We start from the raw sequence: 23,985 nt of genomic DNA on the forward strand, positions 1-23,985 counted from the left end.
AGAAAGTTACTTTCAGAATCTATTTCTGGATCTATTATATTATGCTCCTTATATTCACAATCTAGATCAATTACTTTCTGTTGAAGAACTAATTTCAACGTGTCCATGTCATTTCCTGGTGTAATTGATACATTGGTGTCAGTTATACTTGTCCAGATCCTCCATGTTCCTCACTATCAGTACTTTTCCCTCTTCTGGTGTCCCGCTTAGCTTAATGAAAATCTTACAGTTTGTTACCCATGTATGTTGTATTTTACCGTTCTTCTTCAGTTGCCTTGCCTTCCTCGCGATGTCTGCGTTTTTTCGTGTCAGATGCTCATTAATGAAAACGTCCGTGCCTTTCAGTTTGCGTCCTTGTTTCAGCAGTGCGACCTTGTTCTTCCGATTGACAAATCTCATAATGATGGCCGGCAGTCTGTCACTCCTCCTGGGCAGTGAGTGACATGCTTCTATGTGCTCCAGGTCCATCTCTATCCCCTTGCTTTGGAGGAAGGACGCCACCTGTTGCTCCACCGAGTGGGTCTCCTCGTCGCTGGGCTCCCCGACGTTCCCGGCCACCGCGCGCGCGTACGAGCGCGGCTTGATTTTAATACCGCTGATGACCACGTCGTTCGTACGGGTGTACTGCTCCAGCTCATCCACCCGCCGCTCGAGATCCATGATCCGTCTGTCCTTCTCGGCATTTTGGAGGCGTAGCTGTTTTACCTCCTCCAGAAGCCCCAGAGGCAGCTCCTGCTGTGCCCTGACTGCGGCCACGTCTCCGCACAGCGCTCCGAGGGAGGTTTTAATGTCCTCAACCTCCTCTGGTGTTGGGCCTTTCTTGGGTGGCATACTGAAGCGAGAGCACGAGGCGGCCACCACGAGGGACTCGGAAGCGGAATTTCTGATGATGGCGCCTGGCTAGGCCTGCTGGCTGATGGTGGAGCCTGGCTGTGGCCTGCTGGCTGATGGTGGAGTCTGGCTGTGGCCTACTGGCTGATGGTGGAGCCTGGCTGTGGCCTGCAGGCTGATGGTGGAGCCTGGCTGGGCCTGCTGGCTGATGGAGGAGCGTGGCTGTGGCCTGCTGGCTGATGGTGGAGCCTGGCTGTGGCCTGCTGGCTGGGCCTGCTGGCTGATGGTGGAGCCTGGCTGGGCCTGCTGGCTGATGGCCTTGATTCTTTTTAAGTTCAGGGCCTGGCTGCAGGGCTGGGGTCCACACTCTGCTTCATCATCACTCTGGGTTCTCTGCTAGGATGTGTTTATAAGTTACACTTGTGTTTGAATCCTGCAGCTTATCACACATTTGATTTCCATAACTGTCTGTGCTGAATCAGTCTTATTAGGTAATGTTCAAATAATGTGATCATCCCAGTGTTTTCAGTGTGGGAGAAAGTACTCAGGGCCTTCAAGTTACACACTATGAAAGGCAGCAACAAGTTTAATGTTCAGAAACCTAAAGTCTGTATCAGCAGCAGAATGGAGCTAAAAATAAATGTTGGTTTCAGTTCTATGAAGCTTTGAGTATTTTGGATCAGTAGCTGCTGTGTTTGTTGCATCATATTGCTGTAACTGTTTATATGCTTTATATATTCTGAGCTAAGCTGATCTATAATCTTACATCATATTCTATAAGGATGTTATGTGTTTGTAGACTTTCTGCCCAGTTTGACCCATTTAGCAGAAGTCAGCCTGTTTAAGGCTCTGATATCTATTCTGTGTGACTTACAGCAGTTATGACATGGTCTGATTTTCTCACCCAATAAAGGAATATTTCATATATCAGTCTACTCTTCATTCTATCAGACACAGTTATCACAGCTCCTACATTTGCTTTTTACACATATATGTAAGCATTGAGCCACATTTAGTACCAACATATTAAACGAACAATATTTGTCTCTTATATATGATACATCTGTATACACACTGTCACAGATACTTGTCTGTGAGTGAAGTGATTAATATAATAACTATAATATTGGCCATATTATATTTACATTACCACAGTGAGATGACTTTAGTCTCATGAACAACATCAGCTAATTGTTATTTACAGCTAATCTTAAACGACTGTTCAGCACAGAAATGAAGCCCAACAATCATGTTTCACAGTCCTGTGGTCTCAGCCTCAGATACTCATCAAATCACACAGAGCTCATGTAGAAACAAATGAACTAAATATGTTCTCCTTCATTTCTGTCAAACAAAGCCGTATGAAACGTTTCCAGCTGTTAGTATCATGGTTGCTAGGCAACCTGGGCAGCGCGACGGAGGCTAGACGTCCCATTTCATGAGCCTACGAGCCTCGCACTTCGGCCTTAGCGGTCTTTGAGTACGCGGCCCTTGAGGACTTTAAAGCTGCAGAACCTGAATCGGGATACAGCCATGATGATCTCCAGCCTCGTGCTCGCCAACATTCTCACCTGAGTTAAGAAGACGATCACTGAAATGGTCTCAGCAGGTCCTTTGATGACAGCAATGAAATGCAGTGGTAAGGCTTTTTGGGGATTAAGTTCGTTTTCATGGCAAAGAAGGACGATGCAGTTCATCTGATCACTCCTCATAACATTCTGGAGTGCAGGCAAAATGCTATTATAAAAACTTAAGCAGCAACTTCTCCAGGTTCCAATATTTATGCAATTCTCAAACCTTTTGGCCACGACTGTATAACCTCTTCTGAAGTTTAGTGGATATTATACATGGTTATGCTCAGGATGTGTCGGCCAGTTTCCACTGGAAACGCCTTTTGGTTAAACTGTCAGCGAGGAATTTGCATTTGCACTGTTACATTTTTATATAACTTTAATGCACATAAACAACAGCTGCTTGTTTCAGTGAAAATACATTGATGGGTTTTTAATAAAGTTGTGCAGCTGTAAAGTATTTTGTCTGGTGTGAATTCTATCGTCAGCTACATCGTTATGGCAAATGTTCAAATGTATATGGTGATAAATATCTTTGGTCACATGGTCCTGCTCTGTCTGTCACCTTCTGTGTTGAGCTCATTGTTTCCTCTGTAGTGGCTGAGCTGAGTCCAAGTAGCTGAAAATGTTCCTCTGCTGCTCCGTCAGACTCTCCTCCTCCTGCTGATCAGCTGGGACACAAAACAGATCTTTGTTAGGCTCCACACTGCACTGAAGAGTCAAAGTGTCTCATATGTTCATCTGACAAGTAAAAGAACACATTTTTGTTTCCCGAGGTGGGCAACTTGTTGGAAACAAACACAAAAGGTTTGAGCACTGATACCTGCCATTGCTGGCATTGAAAGATGCAACGCCAGCAATGTACAACCAAGATGGCGCCGCGTATGGATGCCCTGGTGCTTCAGTGCGTTACTTTTGTTTTGTTTTTGTGCATTTCTTCTGTGTCTGGGCACTCCTCTGGATACTCTTACACCAGAGAAGAGCTCCTTAACTACAGGACTACAACGCCTGTGGATTTATTTCCAATATTTGTCGCATCTGCGGCAGATTTACTGCAGACTCTGACCAGGAAAGCGAGACGCCGAAAGAGAGGGAAGCGAGCCGGCGCACTCGTGCGTTTGAGGAGACGCGGACTGCGAACTGCTCTTCCTGGGATCTTCCTTTCCAATGTACGATCACTCAGGAATAAGACAGACGAACTGGCCCTGATGAGAAGCATGAACAGAGACTTTGCCTCCTCCTGTGTCTTATGTTTTACGGAGTCGTGGCTCAGTGAGAACATCCCAGACTGCGCGCTTAAGCTGGAGGGCTTCCATCTGCTGCGCGCGGACCGGCAGGCCGCTCTCTCCGGTAAGTCCAAAGGTGGAGGTGTCTGCTTCTACATTAATAGTGGCTGGTGCACAGATGTGACAGTGATTGCTCAGCACTGCTCTTCCTCTCTGGAATATCTTCTTATTCACTGCAAACCGTTTTATTCTCCGCGGGAGTTTGCTTCATTCATCCTGGCCGCTGTTTACATCCCATCCAGACGCGGATGCGCAGGCAGCTCAGTGCGCACTCGCGGAGAAGATTCTCCACATGGAGCGGACATACCCGGACTCTCTCATCATTGCTCTTGGGGACTTTAACAAAGCCAATCTGAGCCATGAGCTTCCGAAATATAAGCAGTATATTAAATGCCCGACCAGAGAGGAGAGGACATTAGACCACTGCTACAGCACGATCAGCGGGGCCTATCGCGCGGTGCCCCGCGCTTCACTCGGACTTTCTGACCACGTCATGATCCACCTAATCCCCGCGTACAGACAGAGGCTGAAGCTCTCCAAACCTGTCGTGAGGACTAAAAAACTGTGGAGCAACGAGGCTGTGGAGGAGCTTCGCACGTGTTTGGAGTCTACAGACTGGGTCACATTGAAGGCTGCTTCTAACAGCTTGGACGAGTTTACGGACACTGTCACCTCCTATATCCACTTCTGTGAGGACAGCATTGTGCCATCACGCACCAGGGTGAGTTATAACAATGACAAACCCTGGTTTACTCCTAAACTCAAAAAGCTGTGGCTGGAAAAGAGAAAGGCGTTCAGAAGCGGAGACAGGGACTGCTACAGAGAGGCCAAGTACAGGTTCACTAAAGAAGTGGACATTGCTAAACATCAGCACTCTGAGAAGATGCAGCAGCAGATCTCAGAGAATGACTCGGCCTCTGTGTGGAAAGGTTTTAGGAATATCACCAACTACAAGCCTAAAACCCCCCACTCCACTGATGACTTGCTCTTAGCCAACACCCTTAACGACTTCTACTGTCGTTTTGACGAGCCATCAGGCAGCCTTCACACCTCCAACGGCCCCAACAATAGAGGCACTTTGGACACTAATTCCCCCACCTCTCCCCCCTCCATAGAGCCATCACCACCTTCAAACTGTTCACCTACAACACCCCCCTCCTCACCCCACACAAAAGAGGATTTCACACCACCTCCTCCCACCACAACTCTTCATATTCATGAAGCAGATGTGAGGAAGCAGTTTAAGAATCTGAATGCTCGGAAAGCTCCCGGCCCAGACGGCGTGTCTCCTGCCACCCTCAGACACTGTGCAAACGAGCTGGCCCCAGTGTTTTCTGGCATTTTCAACTCCTCACTGCAGGCATGTCATGTGCCTGCCTGCTTCAAGTCCTCTACCATAATCCCTGTCCCCAAGAAACCTAGGATCACTGGACTAAATGACTACAGACCCGTGGCTCTGACATCTGTGGTCATGAAGTCATTTGAGCGCCTAGTTCTCTCCCATCTCAAGACCCTCACGGCCCCCCTCCTGGACCCCCTGCAGTTTGCATATAGAGCCAACAGGTCTGTAGACGACGCCATCAACATGGCCCTACACTTCATCCTGCAGCATCTGGACTCCCCAGGAACCTACGCCAGGATCCTGTTTGTGGACTTCAGCTCTGCCTTCAACACCATCCTTCCAGACCATCTCCGAGGCAAGCTTTCCCAGATGAATGTGCCTGATCCCATCTGCCGGTGGATCACTGACTTCCTGACGGACAGGAAGCAGCATATGAGGCTGGGAAAGAATGTCTCGGACTCCCGGACCATCAGCACCGGCTCCCCTCAGGGCTGTGTTCTTTCTCCTCTGCTCTTCTCCCTGTACACCAACTGCTGCACCTCCACCCACCAGTCTGTCAAGCTAATCAAGTTTGCAGATGACACCACCGTTATTGGGCTCATCTCGGACGGGGATGAGTCTGCCTACAGGAGGGAGGTTGAACGTCTGGTGTCCTGGTGCAGCCACAACAACCTGGTGCTGAATGCCCAGAAGACAGTGGAGATTATTGTGGACTTCAGGAAACACACAGCCCACTCCCCCCCCCCATCATCCTGACTGACACCCCCATCACCTCTGTGGACTCATTCCGCTTCCTGGGTACCACCATCACCCAGGACCTGAAGTGGGAGCCCACCATCACCTCCGTCATCAAGAAAGCCCAGCAGAGGATGTACTTCCTGAGGCAGCTGAAGAAATTCAACCTGCCAACACGGACGATGATGCAGTTCTACACTGCAATCATCGAGTCCATCCTCACCTCCTCCATCACCGTGTGGTACGCTGGAGCCACTATCAGGGACAAACAGAGACTGCAGCGTGTTGTGCGCTCTGCTGAGAAGGTGATTGGCTGCAGACTCCCATCTCTGCAGGACCTGTACACCTCCAGGACATTGCGGCGTGCAGCTCGGATCTCAGCTGACCCTTCTCACCCTGGACACAGTCTGTTTGACCTGCTCCCCTCAGGCAGGAGGCTCCGGTCCATTCGCACCAGAACCTCTCGCCATAAGAACAGTTTCTTCCCCTCTGCTGTTGGACACATGAACAATAACCATATGACTGTCCCCGCCACTAACACATGACCCTACGCTGTGTCACTGCATCATTCCATGTTTGGCACTGATCACCACCTGCACTCATGTATATATCTTTCTACGTAGCACTCTTAATTCTTATTCTCATGTATATATCTCATGTATATCTCATGCCCATATCTTTCTACGTAGCACTTTTAATTCTTATTCTTACTTTTATTTTTTCATGTCTATTTAAGTGCTATTTATGACACTATGTTTGCACTGAAGCACCGCAGCAATTTCCTAATGTTGTAAACCTGCTCAACATTTGGCAATAAACCCCTTTCTGATTCTGATTCTGATGTGGATTGTCAAGACTCAAACCAATCATCAAGCAAAGACAACAGGGATCAAATGTACCGCATTTTGATCCGGGACGTACTCTGCATGAAAACAAGCGCTCACTCTTCCTGCTCAACAAATGACAAGGGCGGAGCCTTATACCACGTGATACAGAAGCTGTGCCGTGTGATGCTAAAATTAGCAGGGAAAAAACAACGGAGAGCACGTCAGGGATGACGAGAAAGTGACAGGAGAAAATCCGTCCCGGTCAACCACCCAAACATCAATAACGGGAACCTTATACAGCGCTTCCCTATACACGTCGAACTCCCGCAGGCACAAAGACATTACGGAGGCTATCACTTATCACCTGACCAAAGATATGGCTCCATCAACACTGTGCAAAACGAGGGATTTAGGAAAACGATCAACACCCTAGACAAACGCTACACAGTGCCGTCCCGCAACTATTTTTCTATTGTTGCACTACCTGCTCTGTACACGCAGCGTCGAGCAACGGTGGAGACGGAATTTCAAGCAGGACAACATTTTGCTGCAACAACAAAACGTGAGACATTTGTTGTTTTATGTTTATTTATTGTTATGAGAGAATCATGATCTCAATTCTAAGCCAAAAAATCGTGATTCTCATTTTATGCAAAATCATGCAGCCCTAACATTAACACAAAACTATTGTTTCACCAGAGAAACACACATGAAGAGAGAGAGAGAGAGACAATAACAGCTACCAAACAGTCGTCATAATTCGTCACACAATGAGAAAAGGACAAATCAACAAGTAACAATGACTAATTAATATTAAAATCTGTAACATAATGTATTGTTTGGAGTTTAGTCTGATTGGTTCAGGATGACCTGCCATTATCCAATCACACGTCTGCTTACCTGCATCTTTTCTCTTTTTTCTAACCTGAGCACCTGATGGCTTTGAACTTTTGTTGTCCATCTTCCATTGGTTTGAATTTTGCGCTCCAGTACAAACACAAATCCCCCAACCCGAGGATCAGCACAATTAACCTAACAGCAGGCACGTGCAGAGGGGGGGGCTAGAGGGGCTTGAGCACCCGCCCCTTTCCTGATGGGTGCCCAAGGTGCCCTTTTGTTGAGGCAACTTTTAAATTTTTTTTATTTATTTTTTTATGTGTGTGCGTGCGGAGTCCTGTCTGTGCCCCTCAACAATAATATTTAACTATTAATCACAGTTTTGCTAAATAAAAGGATCTGGCTTGCATCAGTCACATGATCACATTTAACCAATGATCGCCCTTGACGGCAGAACGCGCTGGTTACGAGCCGGGAACGAGCTCACAAAGAGCACGCGCATTTTTAGCAATCCGGAGCTGTAGGAGAAACACAAGTTAACTCAGAGACACAGACTGATGCGACACAACCAGTAAGTAGGTGTACAGCGCACACTGTAGTGTGTAGCACCCAGGAGTATTAGCTTATTACATACACGTTGGTAAGCTGTCTTGTTGCAACTGACGAACTGAAACAAACAAGCGTGCTGTGTGTGCAACAGCGCGACAAACATTACCTGTCCTTTTATTAACTGCACAGGTAGTGCTGGTCACAGCTGCTGGCTACCTGTGCAAGGCTGTCATGGGTCTGTAGCTCTGTCACCGTTTTAGGGAACATATTTAGTTTTAAAGCAAGTTTCCGGGCTTTTCCTGCCTTTCTGGAGGGATTATATTTCACTAAAAACGATCTAATATGCATGTCCACATAATAATGATTATAATTATAATATTTAAAAACACACGCTGTATTTTAAAGAACATACATTAAGAAGCAGATTATATTAGATTTATATTTTAAATAAGACAAAAGTTGGATGTTACAGCAGTAAAATGATTGTATCTCTACAGTTTAAACATGTGATAAGCTTTGCCCTGCACAGAGTAGATAGTGAAACAAATGGAATCATCATAAATACATAATTTCATATTTATTACTTCCCCCTCCTCTTTGCTTTATTATTGTAGCTCTAGTAATAAATAATAATGTAAGGATGCCCATAGTATATACAGTATTCTGAAGAAGGTCTAAAATGTCACTGTGTGTGCGTGCATGTGTGTGTTTTATTTAGATGGATTTTAAAAAAAAATATTACTCATGATATAACATTGTGCAGACATGGCTGGTAAGGACATGAGGAGGAAACAGCAGGAGCTGTGTGAGGCTACTAAAGGCAGTGCTATAACATTTTTCTGTCATCATTTTATTATAGATTAAGTGCAAGAGTTGTTAGGTGTGGATAATTAGATTATAGTTTATTTCAATAGCAAGTTGTGCCTTGTTCTCATAGACAGCAAGTGCAGAGTGATATATGAAATGATGGGATGGAAGGAAGAAGAGAAGCAAAGAGTGATTCACAGGCAGAGCCTAAATTATTTCTCACAGTTTTTGTTGCCTTATGGTTCCAAGCGCTGTCACCAATCTTTGCATTTAGTTATTATCTCATGACACTTGTTTAATCAGCTACCATCTCTCCTGTGGACTTTTTAATGTCTACAGTCTCAGACCAACACAGCCCTGCCCTCATAGCTGGACTGGCCATCGTGCATACCGGGCACTTGCCCGGTGGGCCGCTGGCGATTTTTTGGTTTTTTTTGGGAAGGGTATAAACAATGAAAGGCGTTGGATTGGCGAATTGGTCATGATCGACTCTGGGCTGGACCAATTACAGCCGAGGAGGTCGGATGCACCCTCCCCCTTGTTTAGCAATCTTATAGACGAACTAAAGAAAATGGAGAACAAAAAAAGGAAAGGAGGTGCCGAAAAAATTAGGGCCAAAAAGAAACAAGCCCTTCAGGCAGACGCTGCCAAATGTGTGAAAATTACTGAATTGTTTGGTGGTAGCTATGGCATAGCTTCCATAGATTTAGCAAGATCAGCAAGTGGTGGAGGCCAGCAGGTGGATGAAGGAAAGGGGAGGCAAGAGGAGGAGAGACCCGAGGCGGCCGCTGGTCATAGTGGCAGAGGAACTGAACTTCAGGTAAGAAGTTATGACCTGCTGTCTATCTGTGTCAGATATAAACTAATTTTAGTTGTAGTTTGTTTTCATTGTGGTGACTTTATACAGTCGCTTAGAATAACTCGTACAGCGTAACTAGCATGACGGAGTTTATATACTGCTGGGCGGGTGCTATGAAGTTACTGATAGTAAATTTTATTTTATGCTTAAGGTTAGTTTCTCAAACTTCTCAAAATCTTAACAAATTGTGCCAATCCTTACATGTTGCACCAGCTGATTTATCATCAAAAGTGGAGAAGTCTGTGACAGAGGAGACAGAAGAGCAGCAGAGAGAGATGGAAGAGCAGCAGAGAGAGATGGAGCAAGAGAGAGAGATGGAGCAAGAGAGAGAGATGGAGCAAGAGAGAGAGACAGAAGAGCAGCAGAGAGAGATGGAAGAGCAAGAGAGAGAGATGGAGCAAGAGAGAGAGATGGAAGAGCAAGAGAGAGAAATAAAAGAGCAAGAGAGAGAGATGGAAGAGCAGCAGAGAGAGATGGAGCAAGAGAGAGAGATGGAGCAAGAGAGAGAGATGGAGCAAGAGAGAGAGACAGAAGAGCAGCAGAGAGAGATGGAAGAGCAAGAGAGAGAGATGGAGCAAGAGAGAGAGATGGAAGAGCAAGAGAGAGAAATAAAAGAGCAAGAGAGAGAGATGGAAGAGCAGCAGAGAGAGATGGAGCAAGAGAGAGAAATAAAAGAGCAAGAGAGAGAAATAAAAGAGCAAGAGAGAGAGATGGAAGAGCAAGAGAGAGAAATAAAAGAGCAAGAGAGAGAGACGGAAGAGCAGCAGAGAGAGATGGAGCAAGAGAGAGAAATAAAAGAGCAAGAGAGAGAGATGGAAGAGCAAGAGAGAGAAATAAAAGAGCAAGAGAGAGAAATAAAAGAGCAAGAGAGAGAGATGGAAGAGCAAGAGAGAGAGATGGAAGAGCAAGAGAGAGAGATGGAAGAGCAAGAGAGAGATGGAAGAGCAAGAGAGAAAGATGGAAGAGCAAGAGAGAGAGATGGAAGAGCAGGAGAGAGAGATGGAAGAGCAGGAGAGAGAGATGGAAGAGCAGGAGAGAGAGATGGAAGAGCAGGAGAGAGAGAGATGGAAGAGCAGGAGAGAGAGAGATGGAAGAGCAGGAGAGAGAGATGGAGCAAGAGAGAGAAATAAAAGAGCAAGAGAGAGAAATAAAAGAGCAAGAGAGAGAGACAGAAGAGCAGCAGAGAGAGATGGAAGAGCAAGAGAGAGAGATGGAGCAAGAGAGAGAGATGGAAGAGCAAGAGAGAGAAATAAAAGAGCAAGAGAGAGAAATAAAAGAGCAAGAGAGAGAGACAGAAGAGCAGCAGAGAGAGATGGAGCAAGAGAGAGAAATAAAAGAGCAAGAGAGAGAGACGGAAGAGCAAGAGAGAGAAATAAAAGAGCAAGAGAGAGAGACAGAAGAGCAGCAGAGAGAGATGGAGCAAGAGAGAGAAATAAAAGAGCAAGAGAGAGAGATGGAAGAGCAAGAGAGAGAAATAAAAGAGCAAGAGAGAGAGACGGAAGAGCAAGAGAGAGAAATAAAAGAGCAAGAGAGAGAGATGGAAGAGCAAGAGAGAGAGACAGAAGAGCAGCAGAGAGAGATGGAGCAAGAGAGAGAAATAAAAGAGCAAGAGAGAGAGATGGAAGAGCAAGAGAGAGAAATAAAAGAGCAAGAGAGAGAGATGGAAGAGCAAGAGAGAGAAATAAAAGAGCAAGAGAGAGAGATGGAAGAGCAAGAGAGAGAAATAAAAGAGCAAGAGAGAGAGATGGAAGAGCAAGAGAGAGAGATGGAAGAGCAAGAGAGAGAGATGGAAGAGCAAGAGAGAGATGGAAGAGCAGGAGAGAGAGATGGAAGAACAAGAGAGAGATGGAAGAGCAAGAGAGAAAGATGGAAGAGCAAGAGAGAGAGATGGAAGAGCAAGAGAGAGAGATGGAAGAGCAGGAGAGAGAGATGGAAGAGCAAGAGAGAGAGATGGAAAAGCAGGAGAGAGAGATGGAAGAGCAAGAGAGAGAGATGGAGCAAGAGAGAGAGATGGAGCAAGAGAGAGAGAGATGGAAGAGCAAGAGAGAGAGATGGAAAAACAGGAGAGAGAGATGGAAGAGCAAGAGAGAGAGAGATGGAAGAGCAAGAGAGAGAGAGATGGAAGAGCAAGAGAGAGAGAGAGATGGAAGAGCAGGAGAGAGAGAGATGGAAAAGCAGGAGAGAGAGATGGAAAAGCAGGAGAGAGAGATGGAAGAGCAGGAGAGAGAGATGGAAGAGCAAGAGAGAGAGATGGAAGAGCAAGAGAGAGAGATGGAAGAGCAGGAGAGAGAGATGGAAGAGCAGGAGAGAGAGAAGAGCAAGAGAGAGAGATGGAAGAGCAGGAGAGAGAGATGGAGCAAGAGAGAGAGATGGAGCAAGAGAGAGAGATGGAGCAAGAGAGAGAGATGGAAGAGCAAGAGAGTGAGAGCCAGGGCATCGATGACTTTGCTCGCCCTGAACCTGCCATATTACAGGCCTTCTTAGATTACCACCCACAGCAGAACAGTAGCAGTGCAGTTGTGATGAGGGTGTTCAGCTGTAAAGATGGCACCAACAGGAAGTGGCTTACTTATTGCAAAGAACGCCATTTATTGTTCTGCTTTGTGTGTCTGGCATTTGCAAGGCTGACTGACACCAGCACATTTATAACAGGCATGAGTGACTGGCGACATATACATCTGCGCACAGAGGAGCATGAAAAGAGCAATACACACCAGACCTGTGCTGAAGCTTTTTTCTTAAGGTGCTCAAAAGGCAACATCAGGAGCTTGTTTGCTGGCAGTCAGTTGTCAGCTCACAGAGCACAAGTGAAAAAGAGACGGCAAGTTTTAGAGCGTATAGTGGATGTGATCAAAGTACTTGGGAAGAGGGGACTCAGCTATAGGCATGTGGAGAATGAGGCTGCATACACTTTAGGTGATAACACCATCGATCATGCTAACTTTCTGGAACTGATTGTGTTATTAGGCAAGTATGATATGTGCCTTGGAGAACATTTGAATGACTGCATTGAAAAAAGCAAGAAGTTGCATCAGACCAGTGGATCAAGAGGTAGAGGATCTCTCATCACCCTACTCTCCAAAACAACTGTCAACTCAGTGATTGATGCACTTGGCCATCTCCTTCAAGAGAGCATCGCCAGTGATGTCCAGAAAGCTGGGATGTTTTCTGTTCAGCTAGACACAACCCAAGACATCACAGGTTATGATCAGTGTTCAGTAATCATCAGGTATGTTACTGAGTCTGTGCAGGAGAGGCTTGTCTCCATAGTGAGGTGCGAAGCATCCACGGGGCAGTACTTTGTAAACTTGCTTTCCGGAGTTTTAGAGCATCTGAATCTAGACAAGGCCATGTGCATTGGGAATGCAACAGATGGTGCTTCAAATATGCAGGGCCAGTACAAAGGCTTTTCAGCACTTATGACTGCCCAGTCTCCAACTCATGTGCATGTGTGGTGCTATGCACACATACTTAATCTTGTGATTGCTGACAAAACACAAAGTGTCATTGAAAGTGGATCACTCTTTAATTTACTTAATGACATAGCTGTGTTCATCAAGGAGTCCTATCACAGGGTTAATCTGTGGGAGAAACAAACCGAAAACACAAGACACAGACGCCTCAGTCCAATAGGTGAGACACGGTGGTGGGCCAAGCATGATGCCCTCCAGAAAATCTTTGGACATTTTGGAAAACCAGATGATGGCCTCTTCGTTGATGTAGTGCTGACGATGGAAGCCATTGAAAAGAGGGAAAAAGAAAAGCCAGCTGTTCGTGCCAAAGCACGAGGCTTTAAAGAGTGTCTCTTGAAGCATGAAACTGTGTTAACAGCACAGATATTTCTTAGAGTGTTTGAGCAAACAACTCCTCTGTCAAAGTACCTCCAGTCAAAGGGGATGGACATTCTCTCTGCCCATCATATGGTGACTGCCACACAAGATGGCCTCAAAAGTATTGCCAGGGACTTTCCAACTGTGAAGACAGCTGCAGACACATTTGTGAAACAGACAAATCAAAAACTAGAGGAGAGGGAGAACAACACAGACATGGAAGTGGAGGCTGAACTACCTAAAAAGAGAGCCAAAAGGAGAAAAGGCATGGCCGGCGAGATGCCTAAAGATGAGTTGCAAATCAATGCTGAGAAATCATATGAGGTGAAAGTGCACAACATCATCCTGGACACAGTTATTGAAGCAATCCACAGACGATTTGTCATACATGGCCCTCTTCTTGCCGATTTGGCATGGTTGGACCCCAGGAAGTTTAGCCAGGTCAGAACAGTTTCTCTTCCAAGTAATGCATTTCAGAACCTCAGCGCCTGTCTACTTAAATTTGACAGCAGGGCTACAGTTAATAACCTTCAGTCAGAACTGAAACGTTTTGCTGAACAGTGGGAAAGGCTTAAGACATCACATGTAGATGAGTACACGACCAGAACAGCAAAGGACAGATCTGAAGAATGGGACGAAGAAAGTGAAATTGTGACCGAAAGCTGTGGTTCTTGCAAAAATTGCCCACTGTGCTGCTATCAAATACTCAGGCGGTTCAACATGCTGTCTGATGCCTATCGTCTCCTTGGGCTGGCATACAAGTACCTGCTGACCCTCTCCCTCACTCAGGTTGCCTGTGAAAGAACATTCTCTACACTCAAGTTCATTAAAAGCAGACTCCGAAGCAGCCTGTCTGCAAACAAGCTGGAGATGTTTATGCTGATGGCCACTGAAAAGGACATTCTCATGTCATTGGACTCTGACATGGTCATTGACAGGGTAGCTGAGAAGAGTGACCTGCTGAGAAAGCTCCTTTTGTAACCTGGTGAGGTGAAATAAAAATGAGCAAAACATTCCTAATTATCTATTGTTAATATTAGATTCAGCTTTATTGTTATTGCCTAAACGAATACATTTAGTATCTACCTTCACTTCAAACAAGTCAAGTGATTGGTAAATGCTTAGAATTTGTCCATCTTAATAGACAGAATAAATATGAGATTGGAGTATTAGGCATTTATAAACATATATTCTTACAGTCTTAATCTGTCATTGTTTCATTTCAGATGCTGTCAGTCATTTTAGGAGGACTGAAGTGTGTTCATTTTAAGTAAGTACTATATGGAATATGATTCAACCATTTTTCTAGAGTAAGCATACCAGTACTGTCATCGTCTGAAAAAATCTATTAAGTACAATTCTGTCTCAACCTTCACTGTCTGTCCTTTCACTTCATAAAGGTTTCCATGTCTTAAGATATGTTCAGTGTTGCTGCTGTGGAAGTGTTGTAGGTGACCTTTTATTGATGAGTGAATAGTCTTTGGTGATACAATTCAATCATAATCTGTCCTTTATAGATTTTAATATTCATCTAATCTTTATTCCTTTCTGTCCTGTTTGTCAGGGTCTGATCATACATTGTTTGTTTAAGAGGTTCGAGACCATTCAACTTTTTAAGTTCATCAACGTAAGTACTGGTGTATATGATTTCTCTAATTCCTTTCTGGAATAAAGATGCCAGTACTGTGATCATCTGAGCAAGTCCATCAATTGCCATTCACAGTTCTTTGTCCTTTCACTTGTGTCCTGTTTTTCAGGGTCCCATATAATTTCTTCAGAAGTAAGTACTGTATATGATGCCAGTATTTTCCCATATTTTCTAGATACTGTATTAGTACTGTGTGTAAAATGCCATCAAAAACTCAATTAAGTGTTATTCTTATTCTTCTTTCTCACCTTTCTTTCTCTGTCTCCTTTCATATTTAAAGGTTGCTGTGTTAACAAAATATATTGTGCTACCATTCTGTTTTCTATTGTTTTGGTAAATAAATACTTTATGAAAATATCCCTAAATCTGTCATTTATTAATTTTAATATTAATTAATGATCATGTCTCACCTCTAGTGTTCTTGGTCTTAATTTCAGGTTTCTACCATGTGTTGTAGATAGTTCAGGAGGTTAACTCTACCAAGCAGTCTTTTTGTTTCCGCTATGTACTGTTTAAAATCCCGAATAGGGAGAATGGTGTAGGTTTAACTTTATTAGATTGATACATATATACCAACAAGGCAGTGTACATCAAAGCAGTTGTTTTCATGCAAAGGCTTTATGGTTTTTCCTATAGCGATTGACAGACCACGTGACTTTGCGCATTGCATGCCGGGAACTCCTGGCAAAACAATCCAAGTACCGCATCAAATACAAGCATTTGCAATTGCAGCACCGCAAAACGTTCATTCTCCGGTTCCAATACCTTCTTGTTTTTTCTTTGCCGCACAAAAAAGGTATGTACAAAACGACGGAGAACAATGCCGGTCCGTACAAAGACAGACTCGACGAAAAGACAAAGAAAAGATACGAGGAAAAATCAAAGGAGTGAAAGGGTCAGACCCTTACGAGCACACAGAGGGACAAAAGACGTTAGCGTGCTGCCCAACTTTCACCACGCTCAGATTTATAATTATACGGTTCTTGGAGTGAGTGCATACACTCATGAAGTTTAGTAACTTCAGCTCACTGCAACAAGCCCAGGTACAGTTTACTGACGGATGGGTGCAGGACCTTGAAATGCACCGAAAGACCATCGTCTCACAAATCGTCGTCATAAATACACATTCGTTAACCGTGTATTAATATAACCTTTGAGCTCAACGGTAATTAATTAGTAGTTGAAAAATACTTGTAATATTTGAGCCATTTCTGCTGTCCAACTACTTCTTAAAAAATACATTTTTAATGTTAATTAGATTTTTTTTACGGCATAAATAAAGGTTATATAAAAGTCACTGCCACACACTGATTGCGGCTTCTACCTTGTTACACTAATGTTGTTTGTAGCTCAGTATGACTTTATGTCATCCATGAGGGATGCATTTGACATATGTTTCACATATTATAGCCCAACAAGTTATTTATAGCAATTTAAATACGAGCAATCAGTTTCTTTGCAAATACCGGAAATCAGTTTTTGGCAGACAATCACTTTTTGGCACAACACCGGCTATTGCAGTTAATAATACAGCAGCTTCTTGTCATTTTTTGTGTTTCTTTTTATCACTGTGTGACTGAGTTCAATTGAAAGCCTGTATGCGCTAGTACCGCTTGCCAAAAGTTCCCAGAATCCTTTGCGGTTTTATCCATGAATGACGTCACATTTTTGGTGGGCCGGTCTCCAGTCAAAATGCCCGGGCCGATTTTTTGTCCCAGTCCAGCCCTGCCTGCCCTCCAGCACTATCCACAGCAACCCCTCAACAGCAACATTGTACCCATCAGGTAAAGCATCGGCTACGTTTGCTTTGCCTTGTTGCCCATATTAGATTCTTGATGAAAGTGTGTTGTTGTTATCCAGCCTGGTTCAATGTGCCCCTTTTTAACTTTGAGCACCCGCCCCTTTAAACCTCTCTGCACGGCCCTGCCTAACAGACCTACACCTTAGTTCACAGATTCACTTTGTCTAAGGTTGATTTCTGGGATTTCACACAACCCAGGATTCAGATCGTGAATCCATGATGGGCTTGGATTTACATCATTATAAATGAAATGTGCTCTACTTGGAAGCAGCCGGCCCCGCCCCTTTTGACGGGTTGTGTGAGACTTTAAATCATCAAACTGTAAATTATAAATTTAAATTGTTATTGATCCTTTACCCCGAGTCCTAAAGTGTAGATTTATTTTCTTACTCTTCTTATATTTATTGTTTGTTTACTTGCACCGCTGTAACTGCAGCCTCGTCGTCTCGTCTCTCTATATGCTGGACTGTCTGTAGCGGAGATGACAATAAAGTTTACTTTGACTTCAGCAGCGCGCAGGCGCACCGAGGGCTCTCGCGCTCACTTTATAGAATGTAGAAAAAACATGGGTGCAGATTATAAGTCTGTATCATAATATCTGTTTGTTGTTTTTATTTTGTTTTGCGAGTTGGTTATTAGATGCCGCTCCAGCCAGCCAGAGACTCCCCGCCGCCCCGCCCTCTCCTCCCTGTGCCGCCAGCAGCAGGCGCACCTCGCAAACGGAGGGCGCCCTTACTCCCAGCAAATGGCTGATAGAAAACCGATCGGTGCCTACGAATTTCCCAATATGCGCTGGCATGACGTCGGGGAAGCATGGGTACGACCGATTATTTTATTTTTTTCTTGCCCGTGATGCCCCCCCCCCACCACGATGCATTCTATTGGTTTGCACACTTACACACACCCAGCTGTGGTTTCCTGTTTTGCTGGACTCTGGAGAGCCCCGCCTTTAACGCTCTTCTCTCACAGAGAGCAACAGAAAACTTGGAAAAACTCCAGATTGACTGAACTCAGTTCAAAGTTACCTTGACACCTTTAGATGTGAGACGTAGTGATGGTCCGCTTGAAGCTGACGCTCCGGTGCGTGTGTCAGAAAGATCAACGCGCTGCTTCAGAAGCACCGTGTCGAGGCTTGATTCGTTTGGCCAGAGTCACGTGATCAGTGACGTCTGAAGCTTCGTTTAGAACGTACCTTTTTTTAAATCGAACTTTATTGAAACACAATGAGTATACAACATACAAACAGATGAAGTTTACAAAAGAACAGAACATGAACATACAGAACCAGGAGTAAAAAAATGATGATATGAGGAGGCGAAAAAAATCAACATATAAATATTGTTCTGAGAGGCTTTTTGTTGGTTGAGTCTGAAATTGATTGTATGTACAATTCATATCCTTATAAAAAGGCAGAAATATGGTGTTTTATTAATAAACTTACATTTATGGATATAAAATAGCTAAAAGTATTAACAAATATTTTATAAAAAACATTTATCATTCTTCCTGGGGAACTTAAAGAAACAGAATAAAACATTTTCCATCGTAAAGAAAACTCCCTTAAAATATGGACAATAACAAAACTGCTAAATTCTTCCAGAATCTCTGTGTAGAGGAACCAAAAGAGATGTGCCACAGTTTCTGGATGATCCCCACAGAAAGTTCAATTAGTATTGATGTCTCTTTTAAATGTTACCATATAGTGACTGGCTGGGTCACATTTATGAAGAATTTTATATGAGATTTCCTTCACCTTGTTCACAATTAGATATTTATGGGATCATCCAGACTGTCTTCCAGGTGATATCTGGAACATGTCGGTTCCAGTAAGATATTCTATATATGGGAGAGACATGATATCTTCTTGGAATAAACTACGTCTTCTCTTATTGCTGTTACCAAGTTCCTGTGAAAAGCAGATTTTTCCCACTGCTGACTCAGCTGGATCAGGGAGAGTGACTGAGGCAGATATTGAGCTGTCAGTGTTTTTATATAACATTAAAGTCCCTGAGGGTATGGCACCAAGCACCATTGAGAATTCCCCAACACTGACGGGAAAATTATATAGTGTAAGGAATTCATTGTAAGTAAGTAGTACTCCCTCGTTAAATTTTAAAACTTAGTAGCGGCCGCTATTGTTGGCAGCTGAAATTTGGCTGGGCCGCGCTATGAATTCTGGGATATGGTGGGCCACGAAGGACACACCCGACCCATCCTTCAAACTCGGGGGAATGAAGGACGCATTTGAAGGAGTCGAGGAATCGGGACAGCCTTCGTCGCCTGGCTGTGACGTCATCGGCCTTCAAATGCGGCCTCCGGAGGATGCAGCCGACGTTTTGGGACACAGCTTGTGTGTCTTTGTTGGTCATGTGACCTCCCAGGGACTACACATGGAAACGAGCAGTTTAGCTCAAATCTGGCAGGTTTCCATCGTCTGTTTTTGTCCTGATGTCCATGAACATGAACACTGTCCCTGTCAAACACGTCCAGATAATCTGATCCAGTGTTGTTCTTCTTCTGTGGTGTTTGTGATGGAGCTGCTGATCCTGATGTCCTCCACCAAGGGGGCAGCAAATTCAGCTGACTGTCATCATTTATTAAAAAGATGTAACAATGTGACATAATGCAATATAATAGTGTCAGTTACACATTGTGGGTTGCACTGTGGCCAGAATGGACATTACCTCCTGCCTAATGGAAGCTGTCAGCCATCCTGCAACCATGAATTAGATAAGCAGAAGTGAAGGGATTGTTAACAACAATTTAATAATAAAATGTAATGTGATAGTTGCACTTTATTAGCTCCCCACAATCGTATGAATAATAACCATGAATGCACTGCATGCTCATAGCAAGTTCTTTAGGTTTAAAGTGAGATCCTGCTTTAAAGGGCGCTTCATCTGCTGGGAATGACATGTTTCTTCTAGTATGTAAGGCTCAGCCCATCTTACTGGGACTTACTTTTGTAGATCCACATGCTCTAAACCTGCTGCTCCATGATTGGTGCAGAAGCTTTAAGCTACTATTAACAAATAATGACCATGGACTTAGTTGTTACTACAATAACTTATCATTGAGCAACTTTTAATTTTACTTGTAAAACTATGCAAGTAGAATTGAATGGGGCACAGTGAGCTGAGCACAGGCCCACTCTGTGACACTCAGAGGTTTGTGGATATCATACTGAGAGTATTGGACACAGTGCAGCCAGCTTGCAGCCACTTTCCCACCACTTTAGCACAATGTTTACATGAGACTCAGCCACACTAATGTTCCTGGGCAGACATGTGGTGCAGCATGGCTGATGGCACTGTACCTGCAGCTGTCATGGACAAGAACCACTCAATACCTCACCCAAGCCAAGCCTGTGCTGATGTTGTGATCTGAGACCGAGACACTAACCCAGGATCAGGATATGATGTTGTGAGAGTTTCACTAAGAATTAGCTCTGATTACAAGATTTCAATCTATCGTAACTCTAATTTGTATTTACTTCAGTTTGTTCATCTTGGAGCTGTGTGCAGCTGAGGACAGTCTTATTATTACCAGGTGAGGATATGTAACAGCCACAGTCTGTAGAGATGATGTCACCATGGAGTGGTGATGTCACTGGAGCTGCCAATATGTGCTCCAGCCAAAGCTACACCAGAGGGTTGTGCTGTGTAACAGGTTGGTGCAGGTGGTGTTATCTACATTTGAACATTAGGCAACAGTCTCATGAAGACACTTTCTATTGTTCACTAAAGACCAACAATAACAGAGACAAAGGGAGAGCAGCAGAACTAGTGCTAACAATTAGCACTGCTAGCCTGCCCACCAACACCAGCTAATGTTCTAAAAACGATGATCAATGATTTTGCTGTAACGGCTCCAGCTGTCTGTGTCAGGGACACGTTGGAGATGAAGTGAGTGATCCAGTGACAAAGGTTTGGAAAGCTGCAGTCAGCTGAGACTAAAGGAGTCACCTGACCGAGAGACCAAATGTTTCACTGAGAACGTCCAGATGAACAGAATCAACCTTTGGGATAATCTGTTCCACACATCCATGTTTCACTTACTGCATTATATTTCCTCATTGCTGTGCACACAGGCCTGTGGCTTATAACCAACTCCAAGTTCAGACTCAGAGGCTGCTGAAGCTGTTTTCTGGAACAGAGACGTGTTGGATATAAAACCAACTCTTCTTTATGTGTCAGCACTGAGGAAAGGAGCAGCTTCGTTTCTAAGTGTATGAAGGACTGTAGCAGTGTGTGTGTGAGCTTTATTTCACAGACAGAACCATGTCAAAAACACAACTTCAGGTAAAAACAATACAAAATCAAAGAGTCTGATCAGAAGGATTAAACAGAGGAGTGTGGGACTGTTTTTAACAGACAGCAGGTTAAGCCAGGCTGGAGGAGTAAACTGAGCCTCGGTGTGAGCAGCAGTGTGTTTGACAGGAAGCTGAGATAAACAGTCTGGAGCCCATTTAGTGCTTCATATGAAAGTGTGAGGATTTGAAAGCAAATCTAAAATCAAGCAGGAGTCAGTGTGAGAATGATTTGTGCTTTTCCTCAGTCAGATGCTGGGAGTTTCAGTTCATCCATGTTCAGCGTGCTGTGCTTTGTGTAACAGGAGAATATGACAGTATAAATCAAGTCTTCATGTCACTGAAAGCCTCCACAGTCTGCTATGGAGGTGCATCAGTTTGGATTTACAAGAAGAACATTTCTTAAACCTGCCACAAGATGGCGCTCCAACAGAAGGGATGTCCACAGTGTAACACAGACACACACATACTGTGTGAATGTGTGAGTGAATGGGCTTTCAACACAAGGCTTCTGCTGCTACCTTTAATGACATAATTAGCTAACAAGAACAAACTGTTAATTACCACCAAAGAACGGCTCCAGATTTTAGCTGCTGACCATTTTGTGAAACGTTGATTTCATCAGCTTATTGTTGATTTTTCAACCTTAATATCAGCTGCTTTAAAGGAGCCTGGTTCTCTGGCAGTAACACTTTTCTTCACTAGATGCAGTGCAGGCACAGTCTGTGTTTCTAAACTACACACTAATGTTCATTGTTGTGCAGCTAAATCCTCCCTCTGGATGGGAAGAATCCCTGTCAGGCTTCAAACACCTGGCTTGGTGTTCTGGAGCTAATGTGTCACCTGTGAGGACTCTGAGATGAACACACAGCAGACACTTCAGTTCTCCGTCTGTGTGTCCTCAGTTTCCCAGCATGCCTTGGCTGTGGTGGTGGAGGTGAATGAGGGGGAACATGCTGCTCTGTCAGCACTCAGGTTTCATACCTGGTGATCTCAGAGGACAAAGCGGCGTTACAGCAGCGCACGTTGATGAGACCTGATGCTCTGAACAGTTCAGACTTCAGCCTCACTCTGAGAAAACAAACGACTGACTGTCAGCAGCAACTACACCTGCTCCATCAGTGACGGAGAGAAGAACTGAGACTGAGAGACATACAGCTGCAGGTCAAAGGTCAGAAACGCCCGCTCTTTGTACGGGTCAGGAGTTAGTACTGCAGAGGTCAGAGGTCAGCTTGCTGACAAACCATTTGAAACAGTTTGGAGCTAAAAGCACAACAGCAGAGGAAAGAAGAGACACTGCAGAGATGATGCAAAATATTGTGTTTTGTTCTCAGCTGTCAAAAAGTGTAACACACGTGTTCCAGCACAGCCTTTGTGTACTTTCACTTCTCCATACTGTCCATTGGAAATCCTGTTTGTTCCTTTTTGATTTCAGTCCATGTGTCCAAAGCAAACTTCTGTCCCACACTTTCTCTGCTGACTCTTCACCGATGCTCAGATGATCTCAGATGATTTCACCAGAACTCATCAAAATTCGGGCTCCACAGAAACCCAGACGTCACTAAACAAGCGTAACAAGCAAAGTGAAAACTGGTCGTTCAGCTTTATTGACCAAAGATAAGCTCACATGTCACCTCATGACACAGACACTTATTTCCACAGCATGCACGAGGACTGACAATAAGTGTCTATAAAGCCACTTCTATCTGCCACACCTGTGCTTCTGTCATGGTTGCTCTCCTCTCACTCTGTCATTTATCCACAGTCTGCATCCCTCTGCTCCGTCAGCTGACGTCCTCTCTACACCACCTGCTGTGTTTTATCCTGCAAAAACACATTTAAGAAGCGTTGCACCGAGTAACGGGAGGAACTGCTATAAAATCCATTTAAAGGAGGTGGTGCTGAGTGCTGTGACTGGGGTCCCACCACTGACATCACGGGTGGAGGACATGTTGGAAAACTGCTACAAAGTGCTGTGCAGCCAGCAGAGCTTACAGTCTGTCCTGTGTGTCATACAGGCTCTCACACTTAGTGTTTCTGTGACACATTGAAGAGAAGTTTGTGTTGTTCACAGTTGTGCTTGTACTGAGTGACAGCTGACATGACCTAACAGGAATAATGTGTCTGTGCTGAATGAGAAGTAACACACAATGAAGTCTTGATGCATCTCAATCATCCAGGAAAGTGAGTCTGTTGCTTCTGTTCATCTGGACGCAGCGTTTTGTGGGAGAAACGTGTCGTCATCATCAGGTGACGTCTTCAGTCTCAGCTGCAGGTTTCAGTCTTACAAACAGGACATTTGCATAAAGACTGAAAGCAGCTGCAGGAACGATGGGCTGGGAGCTCCGTTCCTTCATCTTAATTATGCAGATTCTCAGGACCATTGATCAACAACCACTGATCCATGTCCATGAGTCCCATTCACAGAGATGTGGGAATGGCTGCAGTCACAGCATGTAAGATGGAAATAAATGAGAAGTATTTAGCTGAAGTGGATTTGATTTATGTTACTTCTTTTTTAACTTGTAGTTCTACATTGGAAGATTATTGTGATATTGAAATATAAAAATACATTTATATTCTATTATTTTCTCAAAATAAGCGTCACACTCGTGGAAGCCGGTGTAGCCGCCGAAACGCCTGCATTTATGGAGACTTTCAGCCCCAGGTAGGCCAGTTATGGATCTTGGGATCCACATTATGTCAGCAGCTGTTCTCCACCGTGAACTGTGTTCAAACAAACACGCTCACGC

At 44.4% G+C, this 23,985-nt stretch overlaps 2 long non-coding RNA genes across 2 annotated transcripts in view; one reads left to right on the top strand and one right to left on the bottom strand.

The window, feature by feature from the left end:
• Window positions 1-23,985, bottom strand: part of LOC143420732 (uncharacterized) — a 441,774-nt gene that overhangs the window by 11,762 nt on the left and 406,027 nt on the right. The gene's annotated exons all lie outside the window — the stretch shown is intronic.
• On the top strand, window positions 6,670-15,102 carry LOC143413497 (uncharacterized). Its single transcript, XR_013094106.1, has 3 exons — window positions 6,670-7,154; window positions 14,701-14,744; window positions 15,039-15,102. It is a non-coding gene; the product is annotated as an uncharacterized LOC143413497 (long non-coding RNA).

Source organism: Maylandia zebra, linkage group LG2 (genome assembly GCF_041146795.1).
Source record: "Maylandia zebra isolate NMK-2024a linkage group LG2, Mzebra_GT3a, whole genome shotgun sequence".
NCBI lineage: Eukaryota > Metazoa > Chordata > Actinopteri > Cichliformes > Cichlidae > Maylandia > Maylandia zebra.